Source organism: Budorcas taxicolor, chromosome 5 (genome assembly GCF_023091745.1).
Source record: "Budorcas taxicolor isolate Tak-1 chromosome 5, Takin1.1, whole genome shotgun sequence".
Taxonomy (NCBI): domain Eukaryota; kingdom Metazoa; phylum Chordata; class Mammalia; order Artiodactyla; family Bovidae; genus Budorcas; species Budorcas taxicolor.
The window spans coordinates 125,982,706-125,997,526 of NC_068914.1; the positions used below are offsets into that span (position 1 = coordinate 125,982,706).

Consider the following 14,821-nt stretch of genomic DNA (forward strand, 5'->3'; position numbering starts at 1 on the left):
ACCCCATAGATGGCAGCCCACCAGGCTCTGCCATCCCTGGGATTCTTCAGGCAAGAACACTGGAGTGGGTTGCCATTTCCTTCTCCAATGCATGAAAGTGAAAAGTGAAAGTGAAGTCACCCAGTCATGTCTGACTCTTAGTGACCCCATGGACTAGTTATATTCATTTCCTATCTTCCCAGACTCTGAGGAGGCTGCCCATGCCTAATACCTCTGTATTCCTTACCCCCAATTCAAGAAGAACATTCAATAAAAATATAGGATGGAAAATGGGTTAGCAGATCACCTCTAACCCTGCTCCCTTCCTTAAATGCACCCAACCCCAAACAATCTCATAGCTAGAAGCCATAACTACTTAACTGTGCTGTACTTACTCATGTCCGACTCTTTGCAACTCTATGGATAGTAGCCTGCCAGGCTCCTCTGTCCATGGGGATTCTCCAGGAAAGAATACTAGAGTGGGTTGCCATGCCCTCCTCCAGGGGATCTTCCCAACCCAGGAGCTGAACCCAGGTCTCCCGCATTGCAGGGCAATTCTTTACCGTCTGAGCCACCAGGGAAGCCCAAGAATACTTGAGTGGATAGCCTGTCCCTTCTCCAGGGGATCTTCCCGACTCAGGAATCAAACAGGACTCTCCTGCATTCCAGGTGGATTCTTTACCAGCTGAGCTACCTTAACTATCTCTCCCCATTTCCCTCTCTCAATCTTAATGTCCTGGCAACAATCCCCTCTTCTTACTCTCCCACTATTCATGCAACCCTTCACGGCCTCAGGCATTTTCTGCACCAACCACTTAACCTGCCTCTTAGCCACCCATTCCTCCTTGTCCCTCAGTCAGGGACCCACTTGTCTGGAGCCTGCTCTGCCTTGCTCTCCCAGATGCTCTCCAACAGCGGCTGGATGGCTACCAGTCATTCTTCCAGCCCCAGTCATAGGAAGCCTGCCTGGCTCACATTCTACAGCCAGCAGCAGGAGATGGGGGAGGGACTGTCCCACCCCCACAGGGATGGCAGGATAGAATAACAGGAAGTTGCCTCCCATCCCTTCTGCAGCTGGAGTGATAACAGCTGTCATCTGTGTCCAGAAAACAGAAGACTCAAGAGGAAAACAGCAAATAGGCCGGGGCTGGAGCAGTAGTGTTCCGACCAGCGGTTCCAGAGTGGGTGAGAAAGGAACCCAGTGGGTGAGATTTCAGCCTCCTCCCCACCGCTCCCTCCCCTCCCCCTTAATTAGAGTTACAGCTCATAGCTATTCTATCAATACATTTGCAAGCATGCAAAATCACTTCAGTCTTGTCCGACTCTTTGAGACCCTATATGGATTGTAACCCACCAGCCCCCTCTGTCCATGGGATGGGATTCTCCAGGCAAGAATACTGGAGTGGATTGCCATGCCCTCCTCCAGGGAATCTTCCTGACCCAGGAGTGGAACCTGCGTTTCTTATGTCTCTTGCATTGGCAGGAAGGTTCTTTACCACTAGTGCCACCTGGGAAGCCCATCCATTCATTCAGGCTTCACTCTAGTGCTTCATTTTGCAAAGAGATCTAACTCTTCGATAAACAGATGGAAACTGCTGGCCTCTGGGTATCTTGAGGAAGCCCCCCAAAATCAGGACATTGCGGGGAGCAAAATAGGATGCCCGATGCGCAAGTACCCAGAGTCTACCCATTATCCTGGATCTTAACTTATTTAATGGAAAAGTTCATTTACAGCTCCTGTGGTTTCAACACCAATTAACTCTGAGGATCTAGATATGTATTTTCTGTCAAATTATTCCTATGATCAGCCTGACCTATAGTACCTAAGAGTTTTGTCAGATAATAATGACTGTGGGGTTGGGAAGGGGACACTGTGAAAGCAGGGGGGGGGAAGCCTGCAGAGAACAACACTAGAACTTGAAATGGACCCTAAAGGTCATCTGATATAACCACCTATTGGATGCCAGATCCCTTTCTACTGTGGTCCTGACAAGTGGCCTTCTGAATTTTTCTGGCAACAAGGGGCACACAAGCTGAGAGAACGTACCACCACTGAAATTCTTTCTCCTGGAAACCCATATCCTGCTTTTCTGACTATTTTCCCAAAGACTTCTGTCTTGTGTCTCTTTTAATCCTCACAACCATCCTATAAGGTGAGTGTCATTAGCCCCATTTTAACACAAGGAATCAAAGGTTCAGCATGGTTACATAAGTAAATTGCTCTAGGACATCCAGAACTGGGATGAAAACCAAGGTCTCCTTGACTGCAAGCCATCTTTTCTTTATCTCTCCAAAGCACTGATTGTCCACAATCTGCTCTCTTTCAGCTCTGTGCCCTGGAGTAGCAGAGAACAGCCTGGCTTTTTCTGTTCTTCCCACCCCCAAGCCGGTACAGGCCCAAAGTTTGTTTAGAAACAGATACCAGTAGAGGCTGACCCCACGCATAAAGGTTATGTCCTTCGCTGACTGGTCTTTATAGGCTTCCATCTTTGGCTCTCCAAAGCAGTCATGACCACTCTTGGTACTTTCAGAACAAGTGAACGTCACCCAAACCCCTCTCTGTCATCCAGAGATCCTTACATTGTGGCCACCAACCTACCTTTCTGAATGTATTGTCTACTCTGCTTCATACTCACGCACTCTGCAAATACATGACTTTGTACCCATATTCTCTAAGAATCTTTCTCAGTTAAGAAAGATCCTTGTCCATTTCTACTAAAGTCCACCTCCCAGGGTGGATGTGATGATCTGATGTCATATGCAAGATAACAGAACACGTTACCTGACACATAATGAGTCATTAGTAAACATCTTCCTTTATCTTAGGACAGAAAACAATTGTACTATTACTTTTATATATGGCTTATGGCTCTCACTGACTGTAAGTGCCTTACAGTTAAGGGCAAGATGTCAATTTTCTTCATCCTTATGTTCTTTATAGAATTTAGAACCATTCATCATCCTATGGACATTCAATAAAATTCACCAAATGAATGAATGAAGCTGCCTTTTGATTAAGATTTCTAACCTACTGTAGGCTGTATCTTTAGAAGTTCAAGAAAAACCCCCACTAGTATGATCCTAGAGGACCTGGGTACCTCAAATTGTGCTCATCCTAGTCACACTGCCAAACATAGAGGGGGTTGAACACATGGTATAAATCATGAACCCAAATTCAGATGAAACAAGCTTAGCTTTAGAATTCCTTCTTAGAGGAAATTGCCGCTTATTCTGTCTGATTCTATGCACGATGTTGGTGATAACCCAGATACCATTTTAATATCCTTCAGCTGAACACTGAGTTACTGCTCAGCTGTCACCACTGGCATTTATGAGCCCAGTTCTCCTCCCCATTCCCTGCCTGCCCATGGAGGACAGGTTAGAAATAGGCCCAACATCTCAATCCAAGCAGAGTCTTATTTTATTTTAAACATTTTTAAGTGGACCATTGTTTAAGTCTTTATTGAGTTTGTTACAATATTGTTTCTATTTTAATATTTTGCTTTTTGGCCATGAGTCACGTGGGAGCTTAGCTCCCTGACAAGAGATTGAAGCCACAGCCTCTGCATTGAAAGGCCAAGTCTTAACCACTGGATGGCCAGGAAGTCCCAGCAGTCTTATTTTAATCACTCTTTCCTTGCAATCCAGGTTGTGGTGGTTTCTTTGATTACCCACCAGAGAAATCTAAATACCTAGTTACATTCAACATCCCCATTATATTATTCTATTTATAAAAGGAAAATTTTAAACTAAAAATAGAAACTATTTCTTCTCATGGTATTTGATTAATGTTCAATTAATGGTTCAGTTGAACAAATTAAAACTCCTTTAAACAATCCATCCCATTTATAAATACAGTTAATTCAGTTTCATAAAAGTGTGTCTGATTCCTCTATTCAAAGAGAGGTCAACAGGATGGAGAGTTGGACCATTCAGTATATAATAGTAATTCTTATTTTCCATTCCAGGCGGATGGTCTGCATAGCATTCTTCCCAAGCAAGTCAAGCCTTTTTGCAGGCTGTCAGGTCTTTCCTGGGGTGACAAGTCACTGCCATTTCTTCCTCCCAACATGCACTGTGCACAGACTTCTTTAGAGGTCCTGGGAACATGCTCGATCAACAATAGGGCATTACTCATAACCAGTAACTCCCACCTAGATTTTTCACCTGCTACAATATAACTAAGGCTCATTTTTCAAATAATATATCATAGCTCACTACTAATCAAAATGTGTCTAGTTTGACGTAGTGGTGTGCCCCATTCTCTGGACCTTGCCTCCAAGCAAAAGTGAAAGTTGCTCAGCTGTGTCCGACTCTTTGCGACCCCAGGGACTATACAGTCCGTGGAATTCTCTAGGCTGGAATACTGGAGTGGGTAGCCTTTCCCTCCTCCAGGGGATCTTCCCAAACCAAGGATCAAACCCAGGTCTCCTTCAATGCAGGAAGATTTTTTACTAGCTGAGCCACAAGGGAAGCCCAGGCCTCCAACTGACCCATTAATTCCTCCTTACTTACCTTTTCACCTGGATCATCATTAAGTTACTGTTGCTTTATTTAGTCTCTCCTAATCTTTAACTAGAATTCTTCTACATAACTAGAATTTATATTTTAAAATGGCATGTCAGACTTCAATCCAGAAGCCTCTATCTACAAGGATTAAGAGGAATGAGTTTTAGCTAAAACAGATATAAGATGAGGATGGGACAACTGTTTTAGACAAATGTTTTCATTAAAGGAACTTTCTTGCAAGTTGAAACAAGTTGCTGATAAACTAATCTTCAGGCTGGAGCATCTTATCACTCAAATCCTATAAAAAATATGTTTCTCTGCTACTTTCCCTTGCTCTTTCAGATTCTATCTCCAGAAGAGCCTTTCCACTGATGAATGCTGATTGTGTAACATCTGAATTGCCAGATAATTAGTACTGTGGTTTGTTAAACTAGTTAAGGTATGCAAGAAGCAAAGAGGAATTATGACGGCTATCACTTCTGTGTGTTTAAAATACTTTAAATCTCTTCCCTCTTATTTTACCTTATATAATCTCCATGTGACCCTACATTGTTTAAATTCTGAATTAGATGTAACAGAATAGCCATAGAAAAACTACCTTTTACATTACAAGATGCCGTCTCTGAAAAAGATCATCACGCATTCTTAAATAAAGGAAGTGTAAAAAATAGCACCTCTTATTTGGCAAAATTAAATAAAGCACTTCATGTACACTGAGTTATAAGACCTAGGACCACTTGACATTTCTGAGTTTCAGTTTTTCATCTATAAATGGGATAGCAATAATTCTAAAGAAAAAAATGCATTCAGAGTGGTGCCATGACACTCTGAATGAGACTACCCTTCTTCTGCTCCTAAGTCGCTTCAGTCGTGTCCGACTCTGTGCAGCCCCATAGACGGCAGCCCACCAGGTCTACCGTCCCTGGGATTCTCCAGGCAAGAACACTGGAGTGGGTTGCCATCTCCTTCTCCATACCCTTCTTCTGGAGGAGTCTAAAATGTTTCCCTACACACAGGATTCTCAGTTAATATCCTGAGACCCTCACCACCGTGAACAGTACAGGTTGGACCATAGACGCCCACTCAAATCAAAACAATCCAGTATAAACTTGGCAGCAGCCTGGGACAAACAAGCATAGGACTCTTCTGCAGAGCTCTGTACTGAATATTTCCTAGGGAGCCCTATCAAATCCTCTCTCAAGACATTGCATGTGAGACACATAGAAAACCAGATGATAGTGGCTTTCCTGGTGGTCCGTGGTTAGGGATCTGCCTGCCAATGCAGGGGACACGGGTTTGATCAAGGGAATGTCAGTCCACTCCAATATTCTTGCCTGGAGAATTCCATGGACAGAGGAGCCTGGCAGGCTACAGTCCATGGGGTCACAAAGAGTCAGAGATGACTGAGCGACTTTCACTTCACTTCACTTCTGGGAAGATCTCACATGCTCCAGGGCAACTAAGCTGTGTGCCACAGCTACTGAGCCAGAGCACCCTAGAGCTCATGCTCCGCAACAAGAGAAGCCACCACAATGAGAAGCCCACTCCACCCAACAAAGAGTGGTTCCCACTCACCCTGGCAACTAGAGAAAGCCCACGTGCAACAACAAAGATCCAGTGCAGCCAAAAATAAAATAAGTAAATAAATCTTTAAAAAGAAAACAAAACCAGATGATAGAGTAGAGCAGAAAAAGAGCAAAGGGGCCTGCAGAATGAAGGCAATAAACAGAAGCATGAATAACTAGAAACATGATATAAAGAAAATGAGGTCAGAAGAAAGTCACTCAAGTAAAACATAAAGCAGAAAGGGATGGATGCTGAGAGTCTCACAAAAAAGTGGGTAAAAGAGTCTCACACAGAGAAGGTAGTAATCTGATGAAGCGGTAGACACCGTGAGGGCAGTGGACAGTAGTTACAGAAGTAATAAAAAATATAACAACAATAATAAAACTGATAATGATAATAGGAAATTCCAATTTCTGTGTGCCTGGTACTGTTTTTAATGCTTCAAATATATTAACTTCAAACCTGTGAAGTCTGTTTCCATTTCACAGGTGTGGAAACTAAGCCAGAGAGTTTAAATAGCTTCCCCAAGGTCACAGGCTTCCCAGGTGGCATTGGTGATGAAGAACCTGCCTGCCAATGCAAGAGATCCAGGAGATTCGGGTTCAGTCTCCTGGGATGGGAAAATCCCTGGAGGAGGGCATGGCACCCCACTCTGTTATTCTTGCCTGGATAATCCCATGGACAGGGGAGTCCGTCGGGCTACGGTCCACAGGGTTGCAAAGAGTTGGACATGACTGAAGTCCAACCAAGCATGACCTAGCATGCATGCACACCAGAGGTCACATAGTAGGAAGTAATATGACTCAACCCAGTTTGGTATTAGAGTCTATGCTGAGAGAGAAGCAGAGTTACAAGGATGATAGACATGTAGAGATCCTGTTGAATCCCTAACCATGGGCAGGCTTGGTGGTCCAATGATTCCCTGGCTTTTCCTTCATTCCCCAGGAACTCACGCTAAAACTCTGTCACCCGAGATAAACTGATCATGCTCTAATGCCTTCCCACTTGAAAGAGGCTAATACCATGACTTCAAATGAGATAATAAATGAGAGCATTTTACCTTCCCTGGAATAAATGGGGCAAGTGAAGTGTTTTTATTCTGAAATGAGATAAAAGTTCTGAAGAAGTGGTCTAGTGATCAAGACTGATCACTGTTTGTCTCTAAATCCTGTTCCTTTTTGATACTATGGTGGGCCAGCCTCTGTCTTGGAGGTATATTTTGCCACATGCTGTGGGAATTTCAGAACATATTTGTTTTCAACATGTAATTATCATTACATATTAATTAAATATGATTATATTAATTACATGACCCTGTTCTACCTCATTCCTTCTCTAAGCAACTAGAATGAAGAGCCTGTGATTACAGGGACAATGAACAAAGGCCAAAGGAAAAGGAGCTTAAATATTGCTTTATCTTTCTACCACCTCTCATAGCAGCAGCCAGCTCACTTAGGGCCTTAAAAGAGTTTTAGATGTATCCTAATTACAATGAGAACAAAGTCAGGATATATCTTACTACCATCTTCTTTCTTCCTTAAAAATAAAGCCTTCTCTCAATCAACCCCAATTTGCTTTCATTGAGTATCTTTGTGAGAGTGACCACTTGTCCAAGGACAGACTCAGTTTTCTAGTAGGATTCATCTGAAAAGGTCTAAGGTTTGCTACCAAAAGGGCAATCAATGCATATTATGAATCAGTGATTCCAGCATCATGTTAAGAAGAAAAAGTATTGGAACCTAGATTTGACCCTGCTTTAAGAAGGATTATTTTACCAAAAATTGAAATCTACTGAAATACTTCAGAAGATTAAGAATTTTATGTCTTATACCAGAAATTATTTCTATATGATATTATTGCTTGAAAAAATATTAGTGTTGAGCATTTTATTCTAATCCATTCAAACCAGCTGGCTTTCAAAAGGTAATGAATATGTCAAAGAAATTATCTGCCCCTTTCCAAAGTGCCACTCAGAATCCCATGACTTTCTTTACCTCCTAATGAGGATTAAATTCATGAGGATCAGCTTTATTTGTCTTGCCCTATTTTAGGCATTAGGGTTGTGTTCAGTTGCCTTCTAAAGCTTTATTTATTTATAGAGTAAAAGAGTCATATGTGTGGAAATAATAACACTTTTGTCAGAAAGTCAGGCAGCAATACAGAAGCTCTGGGGATTCAAATGCCACTTTCAGTGGAGCATACTTCCTCGGGAGCAGGAAGAGAGAGACGGGAGGAGAAAGAAATTTCATGCCCTGCAGCAGAGATCCTAAGACCATAAATAAGCAAATTATCAGACAGTCTGCACCGTTCACCCTAGCAGAGTCTCTCAGCTCTGAGATATCCCTGTCCCTTTCCCCTTCCACTGTCCCCACCCCAACACACACACACACACTCTCTGCTCCTCCTGACTGATGGTTCCTTGGCCATAAATAAAGAAAACAAACTATTCTTTTGATCCTGGAGCTCATCTCAGGCAAGACATTTAATGTTAAACTTTGAACATCTTTCTTGATCACCATTCATGTTCACTGAGAGCTTTAGTCCTAGAATTCTCACAATTCTGGAGGCTAGAAGTCTAAGATCAAGGTATCGACAGCACTGGTTTCTTCTGAAGCATTTCTTTTTGTTTTGTAGATGGCTGCATTCTGTATCATCAATTGGTCTTGGGATTAAAGTGAAGTCACTCAGTCGTGTCCAACTCTTTGCAACCCCATGGACTATAACCTACCAGGCTCCTCTGTCCATGGGATTTTCCAAGCAATAGTACTGGAGTAGATTGCCATTTCCTTCTCCAGCGGATCTTCCTGACCCAGGGATGGAACCCAGGTCTCCCGCATTGTAGACAGATGCTTTACCGTCTGAGCCACCAGGGAAGTCTGGTCTTGAGATTAAGGCCCACCCTAATGATCTCATTTTGGGCTTCCTTGGTGGCTCAGATAGTAAAGAATCTTTCTATAATGCAAGAGACCCAGGTTCTATTCATGGGTGGGGAACATCCCGTGGAGAACGGAATGATAATCCACTCCAGTATTTTTGCCTGGAGTATCCCATGGACAGAGCAGCCTGGTGGACTACAGTCCATGGAGTCACAAAGAGTTGGAAACAACTGAGTGACACACACACACACAATGACCTCATTTTAACTTTATTATCTCTCTAAATACTCTATCTGCAAATTTCCTCATATTCTAAGGGATGATTAGGACTGCTGCATCTGAATTGCAAAAGGGTATACAATTCGTTTCATTCACTCTGCTCTACTTGTCTTCACAAATACCTGTATAAATGTGTGTGTGTGTGTGTGTGTGTGTGTGTGTGTGTATACGTGCACGCCAGCACTCAGTCACTCAGTCATGCCTGACTCTTTGAGGCCTCATGGACTGTAGCCCACCAGGTTCTTCTGTCCATGGGATTTTCCAGGCAATAATACTGGAGTGGATTGCCATGCCTTTCTCCAGGGGATCTTTAAGTTCAGGGGTTGAACCAGATTCTCCTACATTGAAGGCAGATTCTTTACTGCCTGAGCCACCAGTGAAGGGCCCATATAAATATTTACGCCCGTATAAATCTGTAAGATTGATTCTTCTTACCACCAGGAGGAAAATCAGAGGTACTGAAAGGTCAGTACTTGCTCTGGCTGAACAACATGGCAATGCAGGAGCTATATTAGTATAATGATAGCGCTGGGTCCAAACCTCAGCTCTCCTGGCACTGAATCTACTGCTGGGCCCCTCCTGACTTTTACAACCTGCACACCCAGACACCACTGCCAGAAAAGACAGTCCCTCTCTACAATTACAGGTTCTTGGACGGTCTCTGCCTTTGGTAGGTTTCAAAATAGCACAGTTAACTCTGATTCTAGCCAGGAAAAAAAAAAAGAATCACATTGCTCTTCTACTCACACAAAGGCACCTCTTTGGAGTGGAACCAGCATACCAGAGTGTAGCCTCTTTATCTCATTCTTTTACCAGCTCCAAGCTGTAAGCAGTAAGCAGTGAGAAGTTTGCTGAGATAACTGGAGAGTAAGGTAACTCATTTAATGATAAAACAGGAAATTCATTTCTAGTTTAGACATGGATAGTGTTTTAATGTGAACAGATCTGGACTCTGGGCGGAAGACCTGGGAGTATTATAGTACAGAGTGGCAAGGAGGGGAGCCACCAGATTTCTTCTTTCCAAGGAAAGGTTCTTTGGTGACAGGTGGGCCAGGAAAGCTTTTGTTGTGCTTTGCTTCCAGGTATAGTGGGATGGCAAGGGTGGCAGACCTCAGACAAGAGTATGCTCTGGTCTTAGAGACTAACATTGGGCAAGTTACTTAACCTCCTCACACCTTAGTCTCTTCTCTGCAACTTGATGCTTTAAAGCCCCATTCTATTTCTCAAACTCAGCGATCGTTGATAGGGTATACAGAATGTTCTTTGTACAACCAAGAGCATGACATATTATTTTTATTAAATTATGAAAATATGAAGAAATTCTTATATCTGTGAGTAAACCAGACAACATCTTAACCAACTGATTAAAATTAGCATCACCAATGAGGACCAGTTGGACTTGATATGCTTAAAGATAAGATACACTGAAGATACATTAACACTTCGGTAATATCCTGGCCTCCAGTGCATAAATCTGAATCTAATCATGAGGAAGCATTAAACAAACCTAAACTGAGGACATAATGCAAAATAATTTGCCTACTCTTAAAAAATGTCCGTGGCATGGAAAACAAAGAAACCTGAGAAAGCCATCCAGATGAACAAATAAGACAAGTTATATATGACCTTGAACTAGATCCTGCTAGAGAATTTCTGTAAAGGACAGCTGACGATTAGAATATGGATAGTAGATTAAAGTAATGTATCGATGTTAGATTACCTAAATTTTATAACCATACTGTTGCTCTGGAACAGAGCATTTTTGTCTTTAGGATATATATATTCAATTATTATAGAGTAGAAAGAATGATATGGGAAGGCTTTCAAATGGTTCAGAAAATTTATTGAGAAAGAAATTAATAAAACAAATAGTGGCAAAATGTTAAATATTGGTGAATTGGGTAAATGATATGTAGGATTACTCATTTAGCAAATTATCAATAAGTTTGAAATTGTTTTAAGATGAAATCTTTTTTAAAAGTAATACATGTTCACTGCATAAAATCTTCTGAAGAAGGAAAATCACTTGCAATCCCTCTAGCCAGAGATAAACAGTAACCTTTTGTATATCTGGAGTTTCTTTGGAGGAAATTCACTGGTGACAGCTGCACAGGATGAGTATTTGTTGTGCTCACAAGTACAGGGGAGTGTGGAGGGTGGCAGATCAGGACCGTAATTGGTTTGTTGGAGCCTGTGATCTAGTCTGGCCAAGGGTTCCCAAGAGGAAGTCTGCTGGGAATTTCTGGGAAAGATGTTTTTTTCCTCTGTTGTTTTCTTCTGTTCTGCATTGTATCATGGGGACATGTTTGAAGTAACCACCTTGAGACCAAAAGGGGAAAGTCAAGAAAATGTAAGATAAGGTGATTCAAAACACTGATATTACTGAGCTGCTTAATTAATCACCTTAGCTGCAGATAATTCATCACATGAGGTAATAAATGTTCTGATTGGACTTCCCTAGTGGCTCAGTGGTGAAGAACCCGTCTGCCAGTGCAGGAGAAACTGGTTCCATCCCTGGTCGAGGAAGATTCCACATGCTGCTGAGCAACTAAACCAGTGCACCACAAGTATTGAAGCTGTGCTCTAGAGCCCAGGAACTGCAGCTACTGGAGCCCAGATGCCCTAGAGCCTGTGCTACACAGTAAGAGAAGCCACCGAAATGAAAAGCCTTCCCACCGCAACTAGAGAAAAGCCTGCACAACAGCAAAGACCTCGATATCCAGTAAATAAAATTATAAAAAAATAAACATCTTTAGTCTTTTAGCCAATATTATCTAGGTATACCATTGCCTTCCACCTGTTAAACCTCTACTATTAAAAAAGACAGTCAACCATTTGCTTTGCTCGTCTATCAATCACATTTAGCAAAAGCTCTTCCAAAGGAAAATGAGTCGTGGGACCAAATCTGAATTTTGAGCATGTGGCCAGTTCACCAGCTAGAAGCTAAAGAGAACACAAGATTCCAGATTAAGACAGATACTGTGTGGCTTCATGCCCAGAAAATGAGAAAGGAAGGTCCAATCTTACTCTCTGGTGCAGAGAGGCCCTAAGTACTAGACAAAGTCACTGGACTTGCTTTGGCTTCCTGAAGAAGATTCAGTGTGGGCAGTAGACAGTGAAGGAAGCAGAAAAGTTTGTAGTCCCTGGAATGGCTCAGTATCTGTGGCCACCAGACAGGCTGGGTGAAGAGTGGACCACTGGCTGTTCCAAGAGTACATCAATGACCTTTGCATCGACATGACTCCTGGGAGTAGTGATCAATGGTGGACATGATGCTGGAGAGGGGGATCACGGCAGGTGGTATGTGGAAGCTTCAGTACTGGTGGAAGCTGTGCTTGACACAACAAATGTTAATTCATTGATTCATTAAGCTCTCACAGAGCTTACAATCTAGTTTTGAGGGGCTGTGTGTCACATGAAAAGGATTATTGTAGCCAGACAGATCTAGATTCGAATCCTGCCTCTACCAATTATCATGGGACTGTGATCACACTACTTATTCTCTCTGTGCCTCAGTTACCTTCTGTATAAAAATGAGGATGATAACAATACCTGGCCACAAAATACTTGTAAGGATTAAATAATAAAATGCATGTGAAGTGTTTAACACAGTACATGGATCATAGGAACCATTTCCTAAACAACATGACTCTTGTTCTTACTGTCATTTTTTTTAACATTTTGTTATATTATTGTTGTTGTTCAGTTGCTAAGTCGTGTCTGACTCTGTGACCCCATGGATTGCAGCACGCCAGGTTTCCCTGTCCTTTACTATCTCCAGGAGTTTGCTCAAATTTATGTCCAAGGAGTCAGTGATACTGACTAAGTATCTCATGCTATATTATTAATTAATAACAATAATTGTTACTGTTGTTATTCATATTATAATTATTCACATTTGTGCTCTTGTATTAAAGAGGATGTGCTTCCTTGGTGGCTCAGTGGTAAAGAATCTGCCCGCCATTACAGGGGACGCCAAGTTTGATCCCTGGGTTGGGAAGATCCCCTGGAGAAGTAAATGGCAACCCACTCCAGTATTCTTGCCTGGGAAAGCCCATAGACAGAGGAACCTGGTGGGCTACAGTCCTTGTGATTGAAAGAGTTGGACACAGCTTAGCAACTAAATCATCACCACCACCACCACTACAGAGGATAGAATTTTGCTGAAATTAATCTACTCTAAAATTGAATGTAGCCATTTCTGCAAGACCACCAAAGGAGGTTGGGTTGAGTTCATGTGCTCCTAATGCTGGAGTCAAAAAGCATTCATTGCTCTCTTCCTCAGCACCTTTCACATAAGCACCTGAGAGCTTGAATGTCACAGGCTGTGAAGGTCTCAAGAGTCACATGAGTATTCTCTCTCCAATCAGCCATAATCTCTCCTGGAAAGATTACCTCAACCTGAGAAGTAACAATGCACTTTTCCAAATGCACAGAAAACATCACTCACTTTGGAAGCAATTTGTATCATTAAAAGTACCCCCAAGCCAGAGGTCTTTCAGAAAAGACTTTTCTCTTTCCCCTTAGTGCCTCACAGACTATATCTCAAGGAGGAAATTATGAAAATAAGAAACAAATTATTTTTGTATCCACAAGAAGGAAATTTAACTGTGTAGTGTGGTCAGAATATCACATTTGGCATTGTTTTGAAAATGCCTGGATCTCATCAAGTGCCATCAGTAGGATATTTGGCCTTGTATGGGGCTGCTTATTAGTCAAATGCTCTTCATTTAGTAAACTCAAATGTCACCATAGACACTACTGCTTGTTTTTATTCTGGAAAGCAAAACAACCACACAGACAACACAGGCATTTGGTAAAGCAGTAGTTCAATCACTAAAAGAACTCCCTTAACTCAAGTACCCTTAGTTTCATCCTTTACCTAGACCCAAATTTCACTTACACACAGTGACACCTAAAATAATAACAACGAAAGAAACCACACTTTTCTTCCTTCAGGCTTCCCAGGTGGTGCTAGTTGCAAAGAACCCACCTGCCAATGCAGATGTAAGGCAGTGGGTTCGTCCCTCCAGGGAAGATCCCCTGGAGGAGGGCACAGCAACCCACTCCAGTGTTCCTGCCTGGAGAATCCCATGGACAGAAGAGCATGCTGGACTATATTTCATAGGGTCACAAAGAGTCTGACATGATGAAGTGACTTAGCACCTTTTTTAAGATAAAGAAAACTTTTGCTCAGAAACATTCCTCCCCGCAGTAAATAAGTCCTCAAATCTCATTGGTCAGAATTGAATCACATGTTTACATCTAAACCAATCACTGGCAAGGGGATTGGGGCCACTATGATTGCCTTGGTCGATCAGGTTCTAATCCAGAGTCACATCAAACAAGGGTAGATACCTGAGCAATAAGAGGAGGAAGTGGGAAATAGTGAATGGAGAGGTTTTGCTAGAGTATTTTGTGCTTTGCCCTGTTTGTTAAGCAACATCACTCAAAAATTAGTTAGTTCAGTCGCTCAGTCGTGTCTGACTCTTTGCGACCCCATGAATCGCAGTACGCCAGGCCTCCCTGTCCATCACCAACTCCCGGAGTTCACTCAAACTAACGTCCATCGAGTCAGTGATGCCATCCAGCCATCTCATCCTCGGTCGTCC

The 14,821-nt window shown here is 42.4% G+C and overlaps 1 pseudogene; it reads right to left on the reverse strand.

Annotated features, from left to right (window-relative positions):
* LOC128048211 (histone-lysine N-methyltransferase SETMAR-like) overlaps positions 1-4,511 on the reverse strand; it is a 40,860-nt pseudogene extending 36,349 nt beyond the window's left edge.
* Between the last annotated feature and the right edge of the window lie 10,310 nt (positions 4,512-14,821).